The sequence below is a fragment of the Hordeum vulgare genome, chromosome 1H (assembly GCF_904849725.1).
Source record: "Hordeum vulgare subsp. vulgare chromosome 1H, MorexV3_pseudomolecules_assembly, whole genome shotgun sequence".
Classification (NCBI taxonomy): Eukaryota; Viridiplantae; Streptophyta; class Magnoliopsida; order Poales; family Poaceae; genus Hordeum; species Hordeum vulgare.
In genome coordinates, this window is record NC_058518.1 from 68,989,508 (window position 1) to 69,013,328 (window position 23,821).

Genomic DNA, 23,821 nt, shown 5'->3' on the forward strand with positions numbered 1-23,821 from the left:
TGGCAACAGGCTTGCCTCTCTTCTTTCAATTACCCTTCTTGCCTTTGCCGTTTCTCTTGAAACTAGTGATCTTATTCACCATCAACACTTGATGCTCTTTACGGAGTTCAGACTCTGCGACTTTCAGCATCGCAAACAACTCGCCGGGAGACTTGTTCATCCCTTGCATGTTGTAGTTCAACACAAAGCCTTTATAGCTTGGCGGCAGTGATTGAAGGATTCTGTCAGTGATAGCTTCTTGTGGGAGTTCAATCCCCAGCTCAGCCAGACGGTTTGAGTACCCAGACATTTTGAGCACATGTTCACTGACAGACGAGTTCTCCTCCATCTTGCAAGCATATAATTTATCGGAGGTCTCATACCTCTTGATCCGGGTGTTCTTCTGAAAGATAAACTTCAACTCGTAGATCATCTCAAATGCTCCATGACGCTCAAAGCGACGTTGAAGTCCCGGTTCTAAGCCATACAAGACTACACATTGAACTACTGAGTAGTCCTCCTTACGTGCTAACCAAGCGTTCTTAACATCCTGATCAGCCGTAGCGGGTGGTTCATCTCCTAGCGCAGCATTAAGGACATAATCCTTTTTCCCAGCTTGTAAGATTAGCTTAAGATTACGAGCCCAGTCTACAAAGTTGCTTCCATCATCTTTCAACTTAGCATTCTCTAGGAACGTATTAAAATTCAGGGTGACTGTCGCGTGAGCCATGATCTACAACACAAATATATTCAAAGTGGACTTAGACTATGTTCAAGATAATTAGAGTTTAACTTAATCAAATTACTCACTAAACTCCCACTCAAAAAGTACATCTCTCTAGTCATTTGACCGGTTCATGATCCACTTACACTAGCTCAAGTCCGATCATCACGTGAGTTGAGCATAGTTTCAGTGGTAAGCATCCCCATGATAATCATATCATCTATATGATTCATGATCGACCTTTCGGTCTCATGTGTTCCTAGGCCATGTCTGCACATGCTAGGCTCGTCAAGCTTAACCTGAGTGTTCCGTGTGCGCAACTGTTTTGCACCCGTTGTATGTGAACGTTGAGTCTATCACACCCGATCATCACGTGGTGTCTGGAAACGACGAACTGTAGCAACGGTGCATAGTCGGGGAGAACACAATTTTGTCTTGAAATTTTTGTGAGAGATCACCTCATAATGCTACCGTCGTTCTAAGCAAAATAAGGTGCATAAAAGGATTAACATCACATGCAATTCATAAGTGACATGATATGGCCATCATCATGTGCTCCTTGATCTCCATCACCAAAGCACCGGCACGATCTTCTTGTCACCGGCGCCACACCATGTTCTCCATCAATGTGTCGCCATCGGGGTTGTCGTGCTACTCATGCTATTACTACTAAAGCTACATCCGAGCAAAATAGTAAACGCATCTGCAAGCACAAACGTTAGTTATAAAGACAACCCTATGGCTCCTGCCGGTTGCCATACCATCGACGTGCAACTCGATATTATCTATTACAACATGATCATCTCATACATCCAATATATCACATCACATCGTTGGCCATATCACATCACAAGCATACCCTGCAAAAACAAGTTAGACGTCCTCTAATTTTGTTGTTGCATGTTTTACGTGGTGACCATGGGTATCTAGTAGGATCGCATCTTACTTACGCAAACACCACAACGGAGATATATGAGTTGCTATTTAACCTCATCCAAGGACCTCCTCGGTCAAATCCGATTCAACTAAAGTTGGAGAAACTGACACCCGCCCATCATCTTTGAGCAACGGAGTTACTCGTAGCGATGAAACCAGTCTCTCGTAAGCGTACGAGTAATGTCGGTCCGAGCCGCTTCGATCCAACAATACCGCAGAATCAAGAAAAGACTAAGGAGGGAAGCAAAACACACATCACCGCTCACAAAAACTTTTGTGTTCTACTCGAGAAGACATCTACGCATGAACCTAGCTCATGATGCCACTGTTGGGGAACGTCGCATGGGAAACAAAAAAATTCCTACGCGCACGAAGACCTATCATGGTGATGTCCATCTACGAGAGGGGATGTGTGATCTATGTACCCTTGTAGACCGTACAGTAGAAGCGTTAGTGAACGCGGTTGATGTAGTGGAACGTCCTCACGTCCCTCGATCCGCCCCGCGAACCGTCGCGCGATCAGTCCCACGATCTAGTGCCGAACGGATGGCACCTCCGCGTTCAGCACACATACAGCTCGACGATGATCTCGGCCTTCTTGATACAGCAAGAGAGATGGAGAGGTAGAAGAGTTCTCCGGCAGCGTGATGGCGCTCCGGTGGTTGGTGATGATCTCGTCTCAGGTGGGCTCCGCCCGAGCTCCGCAGAAACGCGATCTAGAGGTAAAACCGTGGAGATATTTGGTCGGGCTGTCGTGGTAAAGTTGTGTCAAATCAGCCCTAAAACCTCCGTATATATAGGGGGAAGAGGGGGAGCCTTGCCTTGGGGTCCAAGGACCCCTAAGGACTTCGGCCTAGCCAAGGGGGGGAGATCTCCCCTTCCAAACCTTGTCCAACTAGGTTTGGAAGGAGGAGTCCTTCCCCCTTTTCCCACCTCCTCTTTTTTTTCTCTTTGATTTTTCTTCCTATGGCGCATAGGGCTCTTTTGGGCTGTCCCACCAGCCCACTAAGGGCTGGTGCGCCACCCCCAATGCCTATGGGCTTCCCCGGGGTGGGTTGCCCCCCCGGTGAACTCCCGGAACCCATTCGTCATTCCCGGTACATTCCCGGTAACTCCGAAAACCTTCCGGTAATCAAATGAGGTCATCCTATTTATCAATCTTCGTTTTCGGACCATTCCGGAAACCCTCGTAATGTTCGTTATCTCATCCGGGACTCCGAACAACATTCGGTAACCAACCATATAACTCAAATACGCATAAAACAACGTCGAACCGTAAGTGTGCAGACCATGCGGGTTCGAGAACTATGTAGACATGACCCAAGAGACTCCTCGGTCAATATCCAATAGCGGGACCTGGATGCCCATATTGGATCCTACATATTCTACGAAGATCTTATCGTTTGAACCTCAGTGCCAAGGATTCTTATAATCCCGTATGTCATTCCCTTTGTCCTTCGGTATGTTACTTGCCCGAGATTCGATCGTCAGTATCCGTATAACTATTTCAATCTAGTTTACCGGCAAGTCTCTTTACTCGTTCTGTAATACAAGATCCCGCAACTTACACTAAGTCACATTGCTTGCAAGGCTTGTGTGTGATGTTGTATTACCGAGTGGGCCCCGAGATACCTCTCCGTCACACGGAGTGACAAATCCCAGTCTCGATCCATACTAACTTAATGAACACCTTCGGAGATACCTCTAGAGCATCTTTATAGTCACCCAGTTACGTTGCGATGTTTGATACACACAAAGTATTCCTCCGGTGTTACTAAGTTATATGATCTCATGGTCATAGGAACAAGTACTTGACACGCAGAAAACAGTAGCAAGAAAATGACACGATCAACATGCTACGTTTATTATTTTGGGTCTAGTCCATCACGTGATTCTCCTAATGACGTGATCCAGTTATCAAGCAACAACACCTTGTTCATAATCAGAAGACACTGACTATCTTTGATCAACTGGCTAGCCAACTAGAGGCTTGCTAGGGACAGTGTTTTGTCTATGTATCCACACATGTATATAAGTCTTTATTCAATACAATTATAGAATGGATAATAAACGATTATTTTGATACAGGAATTATAATAATAACTATATTTATTATTGCCTCTAGGGCATAATTCCAACACGATTAGTATAGATCCTGGTGCGCCATTAGTATAGATCCTGGTGCGCCATTAGTATAGATCCTGGTGCACCATTAGTATAGCTTACGGTGCGCCATTAGTATGCCTCCCAGGGCCATATTTACCCATATGCTCTGGCTTACTAATGGCGCACTAGTTGACGATGCGCCACTAGTGTGCTTTTGAAGTGCGCCACTAGTGTGCTGAGTGATACAACACTAGTATGAATATTAGGTATTTATTTTATTTTTTCTGATATTTCCACAGATTACAAAATATATTATTGCATAGAATATAGAGAGCGCAACATATAAACAACAAATTTATCGAATACAATGGAAGATTAGTCTCTGAATACAATTCATCATATTATTCTTCGAATTTAAAATACCGAACAAAGTTAGAACATTACAAGTCTCGAGACCGCAAGTAGCGAGTTTGCCTTCACATTACAAGTCGATATCGACCATCTAAACTGCCATCACATAGAAGAGAGCTGCGGTCATCACGATGAGCATAATCGCAATGAAACTGGTCTTCATCCGGTTCCTCCAACGCTCCCTCCTCTCTCCCGCTAGAGAGCGCGCGTATCTAACTTCCGCCTCCGCCCTTGTGGTGTACCCTTTGTAACTGTTACCGCTGAATTGGTGAACCTGTCTCCGACACTCCTCCCAGTCATCGTAGACTCCGGGAACCTTACACTTGTACACGACATACGACGGCATCTCTATGCACTAGCCAAAAAAACGTTAGTAGCAATTCGCAGAGACATACAAGTTCATTAAAGTTTAATATTACAACTATAACAGCACGATTCATGGTCCTACTAATAAATAGCATCGATTACATATAAGTTGAACGACTGTCCAAACGAAAGAGACATACAAGTTCATTAAAGTTTAATATTGCAATATGAATTAGTAGCGATTCACGGGAACGTGGATGAAGCCGTCGTCTTTCGTGATGGTCATGAAATTGCGGTCGTTGTCAGCCTGCATTTGTAGCATTGTATCTATCTCACTATTGGCAAGCGGAGATCTGAGGTAGAATTGCCCCGAGGTACGAAGGACATCTTGATGGATGATTTCCGCAAACAACGACTGGATGCGAAAGTATTTTGTCTGATGTCCGCATCCTGGATTGCCGACAAGCGTGCGGCCCAATCTTTGAGATTATTTGGTAGCTGAAGGTGATTATTGTCCCGTATGATCGCCCGCATGTGATGGAGGGCGTAGTAGGCATCCTTCTGACTGCCAGGCGGCTGCTTGACGCAGGCGAACGTCGTATTGTGGGTGAACACGTGCTTGTCATGCCTGAGACTTGTCCTGCTGAAGGTGCCTCCAGATATGGCGTAGCCGGGAAGAGCTTCATCAAGAACTTTCTTGATATTTGTGTAGTCTTTTTTTGACTGATGGTCCGAGTCGAAATACGTGGGCGTGGAATATTTCAGGCTTAAGAGGATGAGTGTGCAACGTGTGTCACTGCACAAAACACGGAATGTTAGAAAAAAAGGACGATCAAAATCTAAGAAATCATATGTTACGGGGCGATGAGGGGATCACTTACCAGGGAAAGTAAGGCACGAGGAAGTTATCCTTTTCTGAGTTTGCCAGAATGACGCCTTCGAGGTATGAACTCGCGACTTGCCGGTCCCCAGCGCTGCCCAAGATCTTGGCACGCATATAGAAGGGGTCGACTCTCACTAGGTCCGGGGTCTTGTCTCTAATGATCCGCATCTCCATACTCAGCGAAAATAGCCGAGCGAAGGTGTAGTGCAGCGGTTGAAGGTTAAACATAGCAAAGATGTCAGCAAACCGCAGGACGATCATACCCCCGATGGCGCTATCGACAAAGCCCTTGCCCTCTGGAACCTTGGCCACGAAAACCGGGTATGCCACATTATTCTCGGAGAGACGCCGCTTCTCCAAACAAAGAACACTGTCATGCAGACTCCGCATAGCACCGGTTGCAGCATTGAGCAGATTAGTCGGTAGCATCGGCCTACCCGCCACATGCACCCTCCTCGAGATATCCTTAGGTGAAGGTGGCCCGTCCAGAGCACGGATCGTACTCAGTGCCAGCTGGCTCGCACCCTTGTTAGTCTTTCTTTTCCGTCACTTCTTCTGCTGATGTAATGGGATCGAGTTCATCTTCTCAGAGACGACCTTCTTGAGTGTGTTGGGGCTGATAATATTTCGCACCTCGGCTATCTGAGGCTCGGTGAAGGCGGCAGCTGGAGGCGTCTCCTCAAAACTAAACGCCAGACAACGCCTGCTGCAATTGGGTTTCTCTGTGGTACCAGCTAGATCGCGGTCGTCTTTTGCACGGTTGGGTTCTTGAGAAGGAGGCCCCAAGAATTCCTCACCGTACCCATGTTCGGCAAAGTACTTACCGACCTTGGTAAATGTACCATCGTCGTCATTGTCGTCGTCCGGATCCTGTGCCATATGCATGTACGGATCCTGTGCCATATGCATGTCCGGTAGCGTTGCGGCGGTCTTGCCATGGCTTGGCGCCGGCAAGACTGGCGGTGTTGTCTGTGGGGTGGTGTCCCCCGCCCCCAAACGAATCTGGCTCTTTGGCCAAAGCAAGAGCCAGCTTAAGTAGGCGCTGAGGGTCATCACATCATCTTTGTCGGCCCCAGCGGGGTGGAACGGAGGTAACAAGTCGTCGTAGCCTGGCAGCACGTGGTGGGTGGCATCGGTTTACCGTGGAACATGGGGTTGCCCGGTTGAACGATTCTGCCCTTGGCGACATCGATCAACTTGCCGTCCATAAAGTGCAGGAGAGTACATGGAACGTCGGCGCCGGCGCCCTGCGAAAACATGTAGGGCGTCAGGGGATGCCCAGTCAAAGGCAAGCAGATGAAGTCATCGGCCGAGAGAGGCTTAGTTACCATGATGGCATCGAGCTCGGCTAATGTCAAGGCACCTCCAACGGCGGGGGTGCAAGTGACCGAGGGGCCGCTTGCTGCCGAGGTGTCGGCCGGCGCCGGAGACACCAATGGCGCCAACGCTGGAGACACCAATGGCGTCGCCTGCGCGTTGTGCGAGTTGCTGGCTGTGAAGCTGGGAATCGGGGGCGGCCCCTGTTGGCCGCCGGCAATCCACGCCTGCAGCCCCTCAATCAAGGTAGGCACAATGGCGGTGATCACCCGTCCCACTTGGTGTTGCACTAGCTCTTGGACCATCTCTGGAATCCGCGCCACTTTTTCCTTGAGTTCTTCAACCTCGCGCGACTGGCTTTCCAAGTTGGTATTTCTCTCCTTTCACCAACCAACGTTATAGTATGACGACCATTTCGTGGACAAGCCTTTGCCGGCCACACGACCAGCTGATGACGGCTTACTGGACTTATCCTTGTTTTTCATTATGTTAAACGCCCTATTTAAATTGGTGTCCCAATGGGAGCTCTGAGACGACCCCGCGCTACTGCTTTCAGTGTACTGCGGAAGGAATGAACCATTTAGAAATTTGGCTTCATTAATTAGAATGCAACCATATGGAGCTAATTACGTGGGGTGTATTCCTTACCAGAACACGCTCAAGCGCCCTGGTCTTCGCATCCGTGGTAAGATCCTTTGTTACTGGGTCCACCTTGTACCGGGCCCTGACATAGTTCCTGGTCTGCTTGTCACCGTATTTCTCGAAGCAGGGTGGTAGGCCTTGCTCGGCACGCTCCGCGTCCTCCTTGCCCCATATAGGTTCCGCCACTCTGTAACCGCCGGGACCGAGTTGGTGGACCCCTAAGTTCAACTCCCGCATTTCTTTCCCCCACTGACTTGATTCCACGGTTGCCTTGCTCTCGCACTTGATCTAGAACTCCTTGTAGTCATCTTCGTTGATCGAAGGATTTTTCGCCTTGATCTTCTCATAACTATCACCTTTGTCAATCATTCTCTTCACCACGCTTCTCCAAGTAGACAGGGCCTTGCTCATCTTTGTGAGGGCGGCACTGTTCACTTTATTCCTTGAGAGGCGTGTGTTTGCGACGTCACCGGGGAACTTGTATCGTTCGTGCAGCTTCGTGAAGAGGAGGTTGCACAAATTCCCTCGGTCCTTATGCCTTAGGTTCTCGGTGTTGACCAAGACAGTGCTCCGGAGAATGCACCCGAGCTGAACCGCGTACCCCTTGACTATTTCTTTGGGCGCCGTTGGATACCCGTTGGAGTTCACTTCAGTAAATTCCTCCTTTATGGTGCTGAGCACGTTCGGGCGCCGGTCCTTCCGTTGCCTCTTCGATTGGCTGCCATCTGTGCGTGCGCTGCCATCATCAGTGGTGGCATCCTCGGCGGCACCATCAGTGGTGTCATCCCCGACGCCACTAGGGGTTGTGTACTCGGGATCGGTGTCTTCTGCGGCGTCCTCATAGCGGTGAGGTTCTTCCTCCATCTCCTGGGACAGCTCCAAGAATGGCTTGCCCGAACCGCCGACCTCATCGTTGTGGGCCATGTTTCGCTCTAAATAGGAAAAAGTTTGGTCAAAAAGTTGGTTATTGTCAAGGAACAAGATCATGGTCTCATCATTTAGGGTTTGTCGACACTGAGGCATCCTAAAAGCTAAGCTTTTATCATTGAGGGTTTGTCGATGCCGAGGCACCCTAAAAGCCTAAGCTTTCATCATTTAGGTTTTTATCGACACCGAGGCACCCTAAAAGCCAAGGTTTTATAATTTAGGGTTTGTTGACGCTGAGGCACCCTAAATGCTAAGTTAAGTTTTCATCATTTAGGGTTTATCAATGCCGAGGCACCCTAGGTTGACTGATATATATGTGTATCTTCTAATCATATACCCTATCAAGAAAAGGGAAGGAGAATTCTAAGTTGGGCCTAATCACTTGGCCCTATTGCCACCTATGGTTTAATGCAGCAAGAATAAAGGGGCAGTTGATCCTACTTAATTAAGTACTAAGATACCCCGGCCCATGCATTAGTCGCAAGTACCCCATATGTCCTATTTTTAGCAAAGTCATGCTAAAATTCACGGAAAATTTCACCATGACCTTTGCTAAAAATAGGACATATGGAGTACCCGAATTTGTCGGGACGGAAGTTAATCGACATTCCGACAAACTCAAGGGCCTCTCGGGGTACCTGCAAAATCATCACGACACGATGGTCGGAAACAAAGCCCAGCAAACTAGCACCACAACGTGCCTCTACTTCATATGGATGAAAAGGACACAGACCATATGGTCCTCTTATTTGGCGTGTTATTTCTCCAGTTTTTCAGTTCTGTTCCATTTCATGTTTAGTATCCTTTGGTTAGTCCCATGTCATACTAATATAATGAATCTTTTATACTACCTTGAAGGCTAGTGTCTTGTTTCTGAATCTGCCCAAGGTTAGTGCACTGAACGGCATTGGCTCCTACACATAGAGCCCTACAGTACTGTTAGTCTGGACCATTGCATTTGTTGTATATCTACCAAAGTCGTTCAGTATTCATTGGTACATTGGTCAGTGGTGGTACTAGGTCACTTCTTTCTAGTATTGATATTACATGTACTTGCTTGTTCCATTTCTACCGAGATGATCATTCAGCTAGTAAACTTTATACCAGGAGCAGTATCTAGCAAACCTACGAGTGGCCTGGCAACTTGGCAAAGCAAGGCCTGCTAATTTGTAACTTATGTCATCCAATCTTCAAAAAACCCCATTTTCCTGTCCTGAACTAGTAAAAGTAAGATTATGACTTCATTTTCCTCACTATAAACTGTAGCGTACTTGACATATTTTTAATCAATTTTGAATATAGCCTTAGGACAGTATGGTGCATCAGATATTATGTGTTAACTAAACTTATAGCCATTCAAATCAGCCCTCTATACAAGTCCTTCGAGAATTATATATTTGTATCATTTCAGAACCAAAAAGGAAAAGTTATGTAATAGAATGTAGTAAGTGGTGCCATTTTCCTATTTTTTTTAGCAAGCATCTTCCTATTTAACAGTACATAGCAGCTGTTGCATCATGTATGGCTGACGAGCGATGGCTACTAGACTACCTAGCAAACACAACTTACTACAAATTCTACAACATTCAGAAATATGATGTTGACAGTTCTTTCTTTACCAACCTAGTATATATAGTTGCAACCATAAATTACTGCTACAATCAAATCAGCAGACTAAAATTCAGATGGACAGAAAACATTGTAGACAAAAACATTCGACGACACATAACAGAAACAGAGATTGCCAACAGTTCATGTTGATTTTTTTCTTAAGGAAAAGGTAAAGCACCTGCCCTGTTGTGCAATAAACTGACAGATGGACTCCACCTACTGCTGTCGTTCTCTTGCAGATGAAGGCTGGTTGACAACTCTTGGCAATATCTGCACCTGGGAGATTTAAATATGCAAAGAGAGGACTAAATTATGTCTTTGAGAAAGTCATCCATCTAAAGGAAGCAAGATAGATAAATCATTGACGAAGCAAGACAAACGTGTTGCTCCCAATTTGATAAAGTGAACAGAGAAGATGAAGACATATGGAAGCACTACATTTAGTTATAAATATATCAAAACCTGGAAGTGGTTTTTTCAAAGCATACACAACACTGAGCAAGGAAAAATGGAAGTGCACAATAGACCCTTGACTCATTAACACATATCCTGGTAATTAAGATTTCCTTACCTCTATTGCTTACAAGCTCTGCCCACAACCCACTAGCACCAGCATGGTTGATCTCCTATATATAAAACCAAAAAATGATTTGAATCACTAATTGGTGTTGAGCTTATCCACTTTGCAGCAAAATCAAATTAAACCATTTTTGCAAGATCCATTTTTTAACCGAGACAAACTGGGACAGAGCCGCACTCTGTAATCCTATGAGATTCAGTTAACCAATATAACTCCAATATAGTTTAAACTATAACCAAACAAAATGTCCTTACTGAAATTTTTATGCAAAGTTTTACCAGGTGGCTAGTAGAAACTCGAACAAAGAGCGCAGATTTTTCAGAGATCTCAGTTTAACAAGCAATTCACCAAGAGACCCTTATTCTCACCTCAAAAAAGATGCCGAACATCTTGTCAGGCATCTTCCTCGGAGTCTGCAGCGAGGCATCCACGCTCAGCTGCCCGGCCTAACCCGCCATGAACCTAACAGAGGACGACGCCCAGCACAAGGCACACACCACTACCAGCACACAACGGAGCCAATGATACGCCCTCGGCGCAGCCATTGCGCTCATCCGAAGCCCCCAGCTCAAATCAAAGAACAGAGTACTGATTACTGAAGGCACAGCCTACATATATAGCATGGGCTATGGCTCATGCAACAAGAGGCTAGAAACGTACTGCGTCAAGTAACCAGCAATTTGAGCAAAAAGTTGTTCCACGAGTGGAAGCAAAGCTGAGGATTTATAACTAAATATAGTGCTTCCATATGTCATCCAAACATATCAGGAGGACCTGAGGATTCTTCAGTCCAAACAATAGTTGAACAGCTACCGGTATACCCTTTTACAGACAAAATCTCTTGTCGAAAACACAAGATGGGAAGCATCAGAACTAGCAGAAGTCTACCTAGCTAACATTCTCAATGATTAGGAGTTTTAGGAGTTCAACGACTAATCACACAGATGAACAAATGACATGGTTATCTGCAGAAAAACCACGGGAACTACTAGTTTTTACATGGCTATTTACTGGTGCTACGCTGCACGGGCGGAGGAAGGGGCGCCGCCGGTGGAGAGGACGAGGATGGCGTGGGTCTTGCAGGGGGACTTGAGGTGGCGGCCGAGGACAGTGAGGTCGAGGAGGTGGTGGCCCTCCGCGGCGGCGGAGCTAGGGTTCGGGGAGACGGCGGGCGCTGCTGGGCAGTGTAAAGTGGGTAGGGTGGAGGCCGCGGGAGAAGAGAGGAGGGGGCGGTTGGGTGCGCCGCTTCGGGGCTGGAGTAAACCCTAGCGCCGCCAGAGCTCTGTGGGCTGCGTGGACGAAGGTGGGGGAAGGGGTGGGAGGGGACGAGGGCGCGCGAGGGCAGATAGAGTAGAGGCGCGCGAGGGCAGCCGGCTTAGGAATGGCGCACCCCGAGCGGTGTGCCATTAGAAGGTTTTTCATAGAGTAATGGCGGATGTATATGAGGTGCGCCTTCTCTACGGTGTTAATCTCCGAAGTAGTAGCGTAGTGGTGCGTGCCATTTGCCTGCTAGCAGGAGGTGGCGGGTTTGATCCCCCTCAGCACCCTTTTTGGGGTTATTTTCCTTCGGCACAGTAGCCATCAGAGAGTATTCCCTGCTCTCTTGCACTTTGCTGTCGAGCAGATGCTTCTCAGCCCAGTGGTTTGATGCAGGATTGAGTACCAGGGGGACATGGTTCGAATCCTCTTCCCCCCTCCTTTTATTTTTTTCTATGCATTATTTTCTTGTGCTGGTTGCACCTTGGTTTGAGAAGTTGATGTTGTGGTGTGCATCACACCATGAGGGTGATTTATCTTCCCTCACAACACTATCTAGTGCCTAGTATTTTTTTGAGGGCGGCGAGGGGGATCTTGCGAGGGGTGATAGCGATCGAGATGGAGGGGATCGAGATCGAGTGTCCTCATGAATATTCAATATTTTTTCATATTGAATATGAGAAAATATCATCAAATTTGAAAATGTCGAAATACAATCGAGAAATGAAGGCTACAATTTAAATACAATCAATCTTAGCTAGCTATTTGTTCACAATCTTCTTGCCCTTATTTTTCATAAATGGAGTTCTTCTCTTGAACGGACGTCCTTTTGGTAGGGTGGTCCTGCTTCTTCTTGTGGTGTATGCTGGTACTTCATCATCGCCGTCATGTTCCATCTTCAGGTCGCCGTACTTGTCGAAGTCTTGCTCATTGGCGACTCCATCCATTTCGATGATCTTCCTTTTGCCTCTCCTCACGACAACACGACTGGGCTTTGGCGGGTCGGTAATGAAGAAGCACTGGTCCACTTGGGAAGCCAGTACCCATGGCTCATTTTTCGCGGTGACGTTTGCGCCCGCGGTCTTGGATATGGCTTCGGGTATAACCATGGTGGTGAAATAGCGGTCTTCTTTTATGACGCTCTTGGCCCATCTGACACGGAACATCGGGACCTTCTCTCCAGCGTAGCTCAGCTCCCAGATCTCCTCGATCCTTCCGTAGTATCTGTCCTTGTCGTTACCGGTGTAGGATTCCATCGATACCCCGGAGTTCTGATAACCATCGCTCTTCATGTCCTTTCCCTCGATGTAGAATGTGCAGCCGTTGATATCGTACGCCTCATACGTCATCCGGTTGTGCTCGGCGCCCTGTGACAAGGCGAATATGAGTTGTGCTTCCGCGGAAGAATCCTCATGTAAAGGGTACGACAGAAGCTTCTGCTTGAACCAACGCGTGAAACATGAGTTGTGCTCTTTGATTATATCTCCGTCCGTCCTCTGTTGGCCTCGGTCCTTTTACGTCTTCTCAATAAAGGTTTTGTGCTCTACGACCCAAGGATCGACCATGTCTATGTGTTGTAGCGTGACTAGGTTTGCTCTTTCAAAGTCGACGAGTCGACCCTCGAAGTCGACATGCATTTCGCGGCGACCCTCACGGTGACCCCATCCTGCGAGCCTGCCGAGGTGCCTGTTGACGGGCAGACCAACGGGGTTCACGATGCCTAGATAATTTGTGCAGTAGGAGATGCACTCTTCGGTCAGAAAGCCCCTGGCTATGCTTCCATCTGTATGTGACATGTTGCGAACGTATCCTTTGATGACACCATTCATCCTTTCGAACGGCATCATGCTGTGCAGGAACATCGGCCCGATTGGATGATATCCTCCATGATATGGACCAGCAGATGCACCATAACGTCGAAGAATGCGAGCGGGAAGTACATCTCAAGCTCACATAGTATCACCACGATCTCTTCTTGTAGCCTTCTGAGTTGCCTCACGCCAACCGACTTCCGAGAGATGACGTCGAAAAAGTTGCATAGGCCAAATAGCGTTTCACGGACGTGCGCGTCCATGATCCCACGGATTGCAACTAGAAGTATCTGCGTCATCAACATGTGACATTCATGAGACTTCATCCTGCTAAACTTCTGCTTCGGTGAGTCTAGGTATCTTCTTATCTTCCCCGCGTAACCGTAAGGAAGTTTTACTCCTACGAGGCAGGTGAAAAACGGATCGATCTCCTCCTGACTTAGAGTGAAGCATGCGGGAGGGAAGTCATTTCCGGTCTTCTTGGACTTTTTGCCTTTGCGACGACTTTTCGTGTCCTGCTTCGTCTCATCATCATCATCATTATTAGCGTGAAGCTCCTCCCTGATGCCCATTGGTTTCAAGTCTGCCCTTGCTTTCGATCCATCTTTGGTCCTCTCTGGCATGTTGAGCAGGGTACCAAGCAGACTCTCGCACACGTTCTTTGTGATTTGCATGACATCAAGGCTGTGAGGCACACGGAGGATCTTCCAGTACGGCAAGTCCCAGAAAATAGACCTCGTTTTCCATACCTTCAGCAGCGGCTCTGGCGCCTTTCGCTTCTTTCCCGGCTCTGGCGCCTTTCCCGGCGGTGGGCACTCTTTCCAATTTTTCAACAGCTCATATATTTACTCGCCGCTCCTCGTAAGGGGGCGTCTTCGGGGTTCGGTTTCACCATCGAACAGATCCTTGTGTTTTCTCCATGAGTCATCGTCGCGAAGCCACCTTTGATGTCCCATGAACACGGTTTTTTAAGACCCGGGATCTCTATCTAGCTGGCGATACATTGGGTCATCCATGCACCTGACGCATCCAGAAAATCGGTGGACCACCTGCCCCGCGACATATCTGTAACCGAGATAGTCGTGCACCGTCGTGAGCAGTGCGGCTCTCATAGGGAAATATTGTTTCTCTGCGGCGTCCCACGTATTGGCTGGCGTTTTCCACAGCGTGTCTAGCTCCTCTTTCAGCAGCCCCAGATATAGATTGATGTCGTTCCCTAGTTGTTTCGTCCCTTCAATTAGCATACTCATGTGAATGTACTTCCTCTTCATGCACAACCAGGGGGGAAGGTTATACATCCACACAAACACAGGCCAGGTGCCATGTGTGCTTCTCTGGCTGCCAAACGGATTGACTCCATCGGTGCTCGCGCCCAGCACGATGTTCCTTGGATCGTCCCCAAATTCTGGGTATTCGTAGTTCAACGCTTGCCACTGGCTCGCATCCTGAGGGTGACTCAGCATCTTGTCTTTTTTATTTATCTCCGGATCATTTCCGTCATCTTCTCGCTTTTTCTCCTCCCTATCCGTGTGCCAACGCAGGAGCTTTGCTACCTTAGGGTCCGCGAAATACCGTTGCAGACGAGGAGTGATCGGAAAGTACCACACCACTTTTCGAGGAGCTTTCTTCCTCTTCTTGTATCGACTGACGCCGCACACCGGACATATGGTAGACTCCGCGTGCTCGTCCCGATAAATGATGCAATTGTTCATGCACACATGGTATTTCACGTGCGATAAATCCAGAGGACACACGAGTTTCTTCGCCTCCTCGGAACTGGTCGGGCACTTGTTCCCGTTGGGAAGACGTTCGTGCCAGAATGACATGTTTTCGTCGAAGCATGCGTCGGTCATTTTGTGTTTTACCTTCATCTCCAGAACCATGAGCGTTACTTTCAGGCGGGTATCCTCGGGCCTGCATCCTTCATACAATGGAGTAACCGCGTCTATCTCCAATTGATCCAGCTTGGCTTTCTCTCGGGCAGCAGCTCTTGTGTTATCCGTCTGCTTGAGAAGCAGCTCTTGAATATGAGGGTCCTGCACCCAGGCCATCGATGGACCATCGTCGTCTGCTCCGGCATCTTCATCGTCATGATCATGCCCTTCGTCTGCTCCGGCATCTTCCTCATCATCATGTCCGGCATCTTCTACATGATGATTGTGTCCTGGAGATTCTTCGTCTTCTCGCCCGCCCTCGCCGCGGTTGTCTTGCTCATGCCCTTCATCATTTCTTTCCCGGCCCGCATTGACGACTTCAGAATCATCTTCATCACCTTGCCACCAATAGCCATCCATGAAACCATGCAATAGCAGGTGGTCCCGCACCTTTACGGAATCCGGGTCCATAAGGCTCTTCAGCTTGCATCTTCGACACGGACATCTTATCTCCGTCTCGTTCTTTTGAAGCATCTCGGCCTTCGCGGAGCTCAAAAACCTATTCACGATGCCTTCGGTCATCGTGCGGACCATGGTCGCCTGCGGGGTAGAGCAAAACCATATTTTAGAACGAAAAAAAATTGGCATGACTTTGCCTAAAAATAGGACAAAACAGAATGCATAGTGCCAAATTCTCGCCGAAACGGAAATGAATCAACATTCTGGGAAAATATTGGCAACTATCGCATTTCAAATACCGGCACCTGCAAACACAAACATATATGCAACACCACAAACATATGCAACACCACAAACATACGTAGATCTAGCTAGGCCATAAAAAGTGCATGTGCACGTTGTTGGAGGGAGAAAAAAGTAGATCTACAACATAAAAGCTTTCCCCTTACTTACCTATCAAAAAAGGTAATTTAATCACTTAATTTGGGTGAATCTATGATGCAAATGAGGTGAGGAGGAGGAGGCAGCCGAGACAAGCTTGGAGGAGGAGGTGGAGAGAATGAAAGTGGGGAAAGTGAGTGTGGTAGGTGGCTGTCCAAAATATCGAGCTGGTCCCAGGTTACTAATGGCGCACCACCTACATATGCGCCATTAGTAACCCTAGTTACTAATGGTGCACCTCCTGTGGTGCGCCATTAGTAGTTCTGCAAAAAAAATAGTAGTGGCGCACCACCAACAGATGCGCCATTAGTAACACTGGTTACTAATGGCGCACTAGCTGTGGTGCGCCATTAGTAGTTTGCAAAAAAAAATTTATAGTAGTGGCGCACTACCAAAAGATGCGCCATTAGTAACCCTGGTAACTAATGGCGCACCAGCTCCTGGTGCGCCATTAGTAGTTTTGCAAAAACAATAACAATAAAAAAATATAGTAGTGGTGCACCGAGTGTGTGGTGCGCCATTAGTGTCCATCACACTAATGGCACACCTCCACATGGTGCGCCACTACTATATAGTAGTGGCGCACTGCTTGTGTGGTGCGCCATTAGTATCTATATCATCTCTAGCCCTTTTCCTAGTAGTGCCTCCTTCTCCTTCTTCTCTTCTTCTTCTTCTTTCTTTTCATTTTGCCTATTTCTTCTCCTCTTCTCCTCTTGTTGGAGCTAAATTACTTAATTATGTGTTTTTGGAGCTAAATGGGCTAATTATCCCATTTTAGAGGAAAACAAGCTAAGTATATAATATTCATGAGCTAACGAAGGTTCTTATGCCATTTTGAGCTTATTATGGTATTTTGGAGCTAAATGGGCTAATTATGTCATTGTTGGGGAAATTAAAGCAAGGATAATATGAAAGAGGAGAAGAAAGAGGAGGAGGAGGAGAAGAAGAATAAATCAAGAAGAAGGAGGAGAAGGAGGAGGAGGATAAGGACTAGAAGGTCCTTGGCCTTGTCCTTCTCTTCCTCCTCCTCCTCCTCCTCCTTCTCTTCTTCTTCTTCTTTTTCTTCTTTCTTTTCATTTTGCCTATTTCTTCTCCTGTTCTCCTTTTGTTGGAGCTAAATTACTTAATTATGTCTTTTTGGAGCTAAATGGGCTAATTTTCCTATTTTAGAGGAAAGCAAGCTAAGTATATAATATTCATGAGCTAACCAAGGTTCTTATGCCATTTTGAGCTTATTATGGTATTTTGGAGCTAAATGGGGTAATTATGTCATTGTTGGGGAAATTAAAGCAAGGATAATATGAAAGAGGAGAAGAAAGAGGAGGAGGAGGAGAAGAAGAAGAAATCAAGAAGAAGGAGGAGAAGGAGGAGAAGGAGGAGGAGGAGAAGGACTAGAAGGTCCTTGGCCTTCTCCTTCTCCTCCTCCTCCTCCTTCTCCTTCTTCTCTTCTTCTTCTTCTTATTCTTCTTCTTCTTCTTTCTTTTCATTTTGCCTATTTCTTCTCCTCTTCTCCTCTTGTTGGAGATAAATTACCTAATTATGTATTTTTGGAGCTAAATGGGCTAATTATCCCATTTTAGAGGAAAACTCACCGTACCAATCATCAAGGAGGGGAAACACCACGGTTGCTCTCAGCGGCTTCGTTTGGAGACGGTTGTCGTGGAGAAGGGTCGTGTGATGCCGCTCGGGAGTTATTCTGCAGAAAAGATATTTTGCAATGTCTCAGTTAGCATGATGACACTCAATTATTAATACTAGTTTATAATGAAACTCACCGTGCCAATCAAAGAGAAGACGGGCATCGGCAGAGGGACTTGACCGCTCTTCTCGCACAGATCTTGAAGAGTGGGTCGTATTAGTTAGTAATGAAACAGACATTACACACATGATTTGGCTAATGTGAAAAAAACATACCACAAAAAGCTCGTACAGGGCCCGTTGACCCGCCTCATTCCGGGCCCTCTCCTCCTCAATCAATCGTGTCGTGGTCTGGTCCCTCTCATCAAGAGCAGCCTGGCTTGCCAATCTCTCTTTCTCAAGAGCAGCCTAGTTTGCCGCTCTCTCTTTCTGAAGAGCAGCCTGAAACACCATTCCTCGTTACCACAGTAATGATTTATGATGACACACATAATGAAATGGATGAAAGTGTCCTTAGTCCGTACAACTAACCTCGATGGCAAGTTCGACTTGCCGTGGACGACGCGTTATCTCAGGACAGCTACTCGACTGGCGCGCCTTGATCTCCAGAAGAGTGAGTGGACAACGTATTATCCCATCTCCAACGTGACCTGCCATGATAAAGATTAAAAGAAATTAGTACAACATAAAAAAATTGAATAACTGACATGAATAATAATATGTACATGAATAATAAAGATTAAAATATATATAATTTAAGTTGTGAATCTTACAAACTAATAATCATCATCATCATCACTATCACGCATGTCTTCATGAATGACGTGCTCGTCGGGTTCAACGGCGTGAAGTTGTGAAAGGCCTTCCTTTAATCGTTGAAGCATTGACATGTCATCCGCATCAGTAACCTCTACGAGTTCCAAGTCTTCTGGTTCCGGCTTAGGGCTGGAGTCGGATTCATTGTCGTTGTCTACTTCCATGTGCTTGGGTGAAGCACGGCGGTTCTTAAAACGTTTCTTGGAAAGACGTGATTCTTGGAAGAATTCTCCATCATATGTGTCTGGGTTAATGTGAGGTTCATAATCCTGTCCATTTGGGAGAGGTAGTCTGACATGTGGCGGCACTTCATAAACAACATACCAACCTTCCAGATTCTTATCCGTTTGGCATGCCCACGGTAGATAGAAAACTTGGGTCGCCTGTTGAGCCGTAATATAGACATCGGGAACATCCAAATGGGTGTTTGGATTGATTTTGACTAGTCCTATATGTTCATGAGTCCTTCTAGTCTTTTCGGCTGGAACCAATAACATTTGAAGACTACGACGTTCGGTGGGTTTTCACCATAGAATTGAAGTTCATAAATTGCTTCAACTCTTCCATAATACTCGATAACACCTTCGCCGATAGCAGAGACACCACAATTTGTAGATTTCCGGTCGGGCATAGATAGCTCTTTGCCAAAGGTACGAAAGAAATACCCGTTGATGTTGTATTTCTCAAATGAACGGACCTTATAGTCAAAACCATTAGCGACTTGTCTCAATTCGGCGTCCATAGACTCTGAATTCGCCTACAAGTTTAATACTGTAACATCCCAATTTTCGTAAATTCGGATGTTAATAGATCATTCATTTGCATTCCATATTTTATGCATCATTGCGTTCTTCTGAAAAAATTTATCGTTATGTGACTGCGGGCAATTTATCGGAGCGGAGATAATATGACTTCTCCCCTGTGAGTTAAAGTCACCATTTTTGGTTTTTGCAAATTATTCCAAACTCCGAATTATTTTAGTCGAGTTTTTTTTTCGATCACGTTGTGTGATCTAATTGCATAAAAAATTTTAAAAAAAAATTGCATTAGGTGGAACTAGGGTTCCTATATGTATTATATATATTAGTACTCTTTATAGTATTTGTTAGTGAGGCCATATTTTATTTTTTTTATTTTTTTTACTGCTGTTTGTTCTTTTTTTTAAAAAAAAAAAGAGAAAACTGCCAGGCCGAGCCACAAGGGCTCAGCCCAGCCGCCCCCATGCATGCACGCATGCACCTTCCATGCATGCAATCCCTTCCCACGTTCTCCTCCCTCCCCTTTCCTTATTCTCTCTTTCCTATTTCTCCTCCCTCCTTTTCCTTTTCTCTCCACCGCCACCTCTCCCTCTCTTTCCTATTTTCTCTCCCGTGATCTCCTTCCCAAAGTTCTCCCTCTCCTTCCTTTCCACTCTCCTCCCCTAAGCCTATATAAACCCCCCCCCCCCACCGCCACCTCTCCCCAACTCTAGCCGCCGTCTCTCCACCGCCGCCTCCACAAGCCGCCGCCGGCGCCTCACCCCACCGACGCCATAGCCGCCGCCGCGAGCAGCGGCAGCAGCCCGAAAGCTGCTGCACCTCGGCCCCGCCGCGGAGGAGGAGCCCTCCCCAAACTCTCTCTCCACCGCCGCCTCTTCCCCGCGGAGGAGGAACCTCACCGCCGCCGCCCGACGCCCCACCGCCCGGAGCTACTCCCTCCTTCCTCGCCGGTCATCTCCTTTCTTGCCGGTGCAGGCTACAGCCAGCAGGTAGCTATCCATCTCTCTCTCTCTATTTGCATGCACTCAATCTCGGCCCTTAGATCCCATGCAACACCATGCAATGGCTAGGATTAGATCACCTATACCCCTTCGGTTTAGTCCAGAAAACCAACGGTTCTTTTGGTCACTTAAGATTTAGCCAGTGGTTTTGCAAGCCATGGGACGTTTGCTCCAAACCAAGAAAACACACAGCCACTACAGCCAATAGAACTTGCCACGTGTGCCTCTCTTTAGCACTAGCAGTTTTGCAATTTTCTGTCCAGATTTGGAAAACAGAAACTTTCAATCTTGTTTTGATCACAACTTTTTATCCCTACGTCCAATGACATTGATTCTTTTTCCAGTAGCTCAAAAATTTCCTGTAGTTTTTAAAAATATATAATGTTTGTGTGTTTGGAATTTTTAAATATAAGTTAGAGCAGATTTAGTTTAAACACTGTTGTGCCTATTCCAGGAGTTTGAAAAATGATATTGAGTTGATTCTTTTTGCTACTGTTTTCTAGTGATAAAATACTACTGTGGTAGAATTTTCAGAATTTTCCAAGTATTGTTACTGGTGTTTTCAACAGAAACAAGTTTCTGTCCTACCGACGCGCGATAAAATTCTTTTGCGTAGTCGTTTACCAATCATTGCATGTGATGTTATTTTTACTCGTGGCATGATTGAATTGCTTATGGTGTGCTTTGTGTTTGTATCGGTAGATCATCCGGAGTGCGAAGCGTGTTACTTAGAGACGCTCGAGCAGGACAACTATCATCAAGGCAAGTCATCTTTGATCATGTTATTTTTACCTATGTTTTCAATGCATAGTAGATCACCTTCTTTGCCCTATTTGCATGCTGCCTAGGTACTTGGAAACTTTAGTCATAGTTGTAGTATCATGTGGTAGGAACACCAACACTCCGATACTTGGCCCCGGGACGACAATGCTATAGTTGCTATGCTTAAGTAGACGGGTTCTCGGTTGAGTGTATACCATGAGTGAATGCGAGGTTGATATAATAATCAAGACCGGACTAAGACAAGATTTTCAAGACCTCGGACGCAATGCAACACTGGGTGAAGGACGGTTGATCGGCTCCCTGGAAAACCCAGTGGATGCCCGGGATGCTGGAGAGGCCATGTCATTCTGCGGAAAGCTTCACCCAGGCTCAAAGGGACGGACGGAGACTTCAAGACTCAAGGCTTACCTGCACAGCCACAAGTCATTATGGGCTCTGGCTTGGTTGGACAACGCGGCGACTCTGGACAGGCGGTGCTAGCAGATGTAGACGAACGGTAGGAATGGATGGGCACCGACAGGGATTCAGAGGGACCCGTTGAAAGACCATGTTTTGATCATCCGGTCTTCAAACACCCTGACGTGCGAGGACAAACCCGGAGGCGATCAAATCTTGTGGGGAACGTGTGCAAAACCCTGCAAAGTACCCAACCTAATCGATTAGCCGTGTCCACGGTCATGGACAACTTGAGCCGAAGGCATTGAATTTCCCCTGAACTCTCGACACAACTTAATAATGATGTGGGTGTTAACAACTATTCGGGTACGAGAACTGGTTGGCGGAACCATATCGTTAACAACAAACATGTAGTAATATTTAGCTTTCTACCCCCCTTTTGTTGTAGGATAAAACTGGCTTTATGCAAAAACTTAGCTCCACCGGCCAAATATGCATGTAGAGATAGTTGATTTTTATTTTACCCCCTCTCTTGATGATTTGCCAGCATATTCAATATGCTCACCTACACGGCTGCAACGTATCATGTTGCAGAGTACTTTTCCGACCCGGAGTGAGGCTACGGTTCTACGCTGAGCGACATGCCCTTGGAGTCGGATGGACTCGTCTACCTGATGCTTCCGCTTAGTCTTCGTTAGATAATCTCATGAGTTTGGCCTTCAGCCACCTTATTGTACTCCTTTATTGTAATAAAGTACTCTTTATGAGATTTCGATTAATAAAGCTGTGTGATTGCACTCTTGAATATATACATTATGTATTGTGTGTGTACCAGCATGATCTTGGGATGGTACAGAAACACCAGAGGCTTGACTCGTTGAGTCGGGTCGCTACAGAAATGGTATTCAGAGCACACGCTGACCTTAGGACGTAACCTCTAGGAATGGAAAAGCCTTAGGAAGAAAACTATTTTCTCTTATATCTTCTATTTCCCCCTCTGATCATTTCTGACTTCTCCCCGATTTTTCCAATGTTTAGATGGCCACCTTCATCCCTGTTATGTTCACGGATTTTTGCCAGCCCGACACCACTATGCCGTTCGGAAAAGAGCTGGTGCAGATCACCAAGGACTTGAGGATTGCTGTGCCGACTATCACAGGGAAGCCAACTTCATCTTACCCGGATGATTCACGCTACAGGATCGAGGTGCATATTCCCGGAACGACATTCAAGCCGCGCACTGAGCCGATGGATTTCAAGTTCATCGCACCCAGCTGGATTCTCGGAAGGGACATGGCGATCCATTGTGCACTCGGACGTATCAAGGATAAGTACAAAGGCTGCCCTATTTCTCCAGACCTATTCATGGTATCCCGGAGAAATGAAGACGGAGACATCATCTCAAGCAAGACCAATGACGCTCTCTTATCTTATGCCCAGACCTTGGAGAAGCACAGCGTAACTCTGGAGTATCACGCGATCAAGGACGCTAGGAAGATCAAGAAACTGTCACTCCGCGAGCTTGAGCTTGAAGATGCAGCCCAGGAAACCCACTATGAGCATGAGCTGGAAGTGAAGGACTTTCTGGAGCGGATCGAAAAGCTGAAGACTCGAGTTGCATACCTGGAGGAGGAACTGGACATGGGCGAGAACCTTCATCCCGAAGGAGACGTAGCCCCCGTGATCAGCAACGACGAGGACTATGAAGAAAGCTCCACCGAAGGACCCGACACTATGCTATTTTGAGGAGGACACTTAGACTAGACCACCAATTTTACTCTATCGTTTTACGCTTTAGGCCGATGTTTAGGACTATCGAATTTTGTATCCCCGTGTGAACCTTTGTGATGATTGAATAAAATGTGTGGTGTGATATTTGTGTGTTGCATTCATATGGGTAGTGTAATTCCTATTAGACCATTGTTCTATGCTAATCTCACCCCTCCACAAACATCTGATGCCGCCGAGACGCGCCCCCACATCCAACTTTCCGCCGGAACTCACCCTGTTGATCCAGCAACAAAACACCCTGATGCAGCTGATCATCCAGAACCAGAACAACAACAACCGTCCCCCACCCCAGGGTGACAACCTTACCCGTTTTTTGAGGTTGAACCCTCCAACTTTCTCCAGCAGCATTGAGCCCATTGTGGCAGATGATTAGC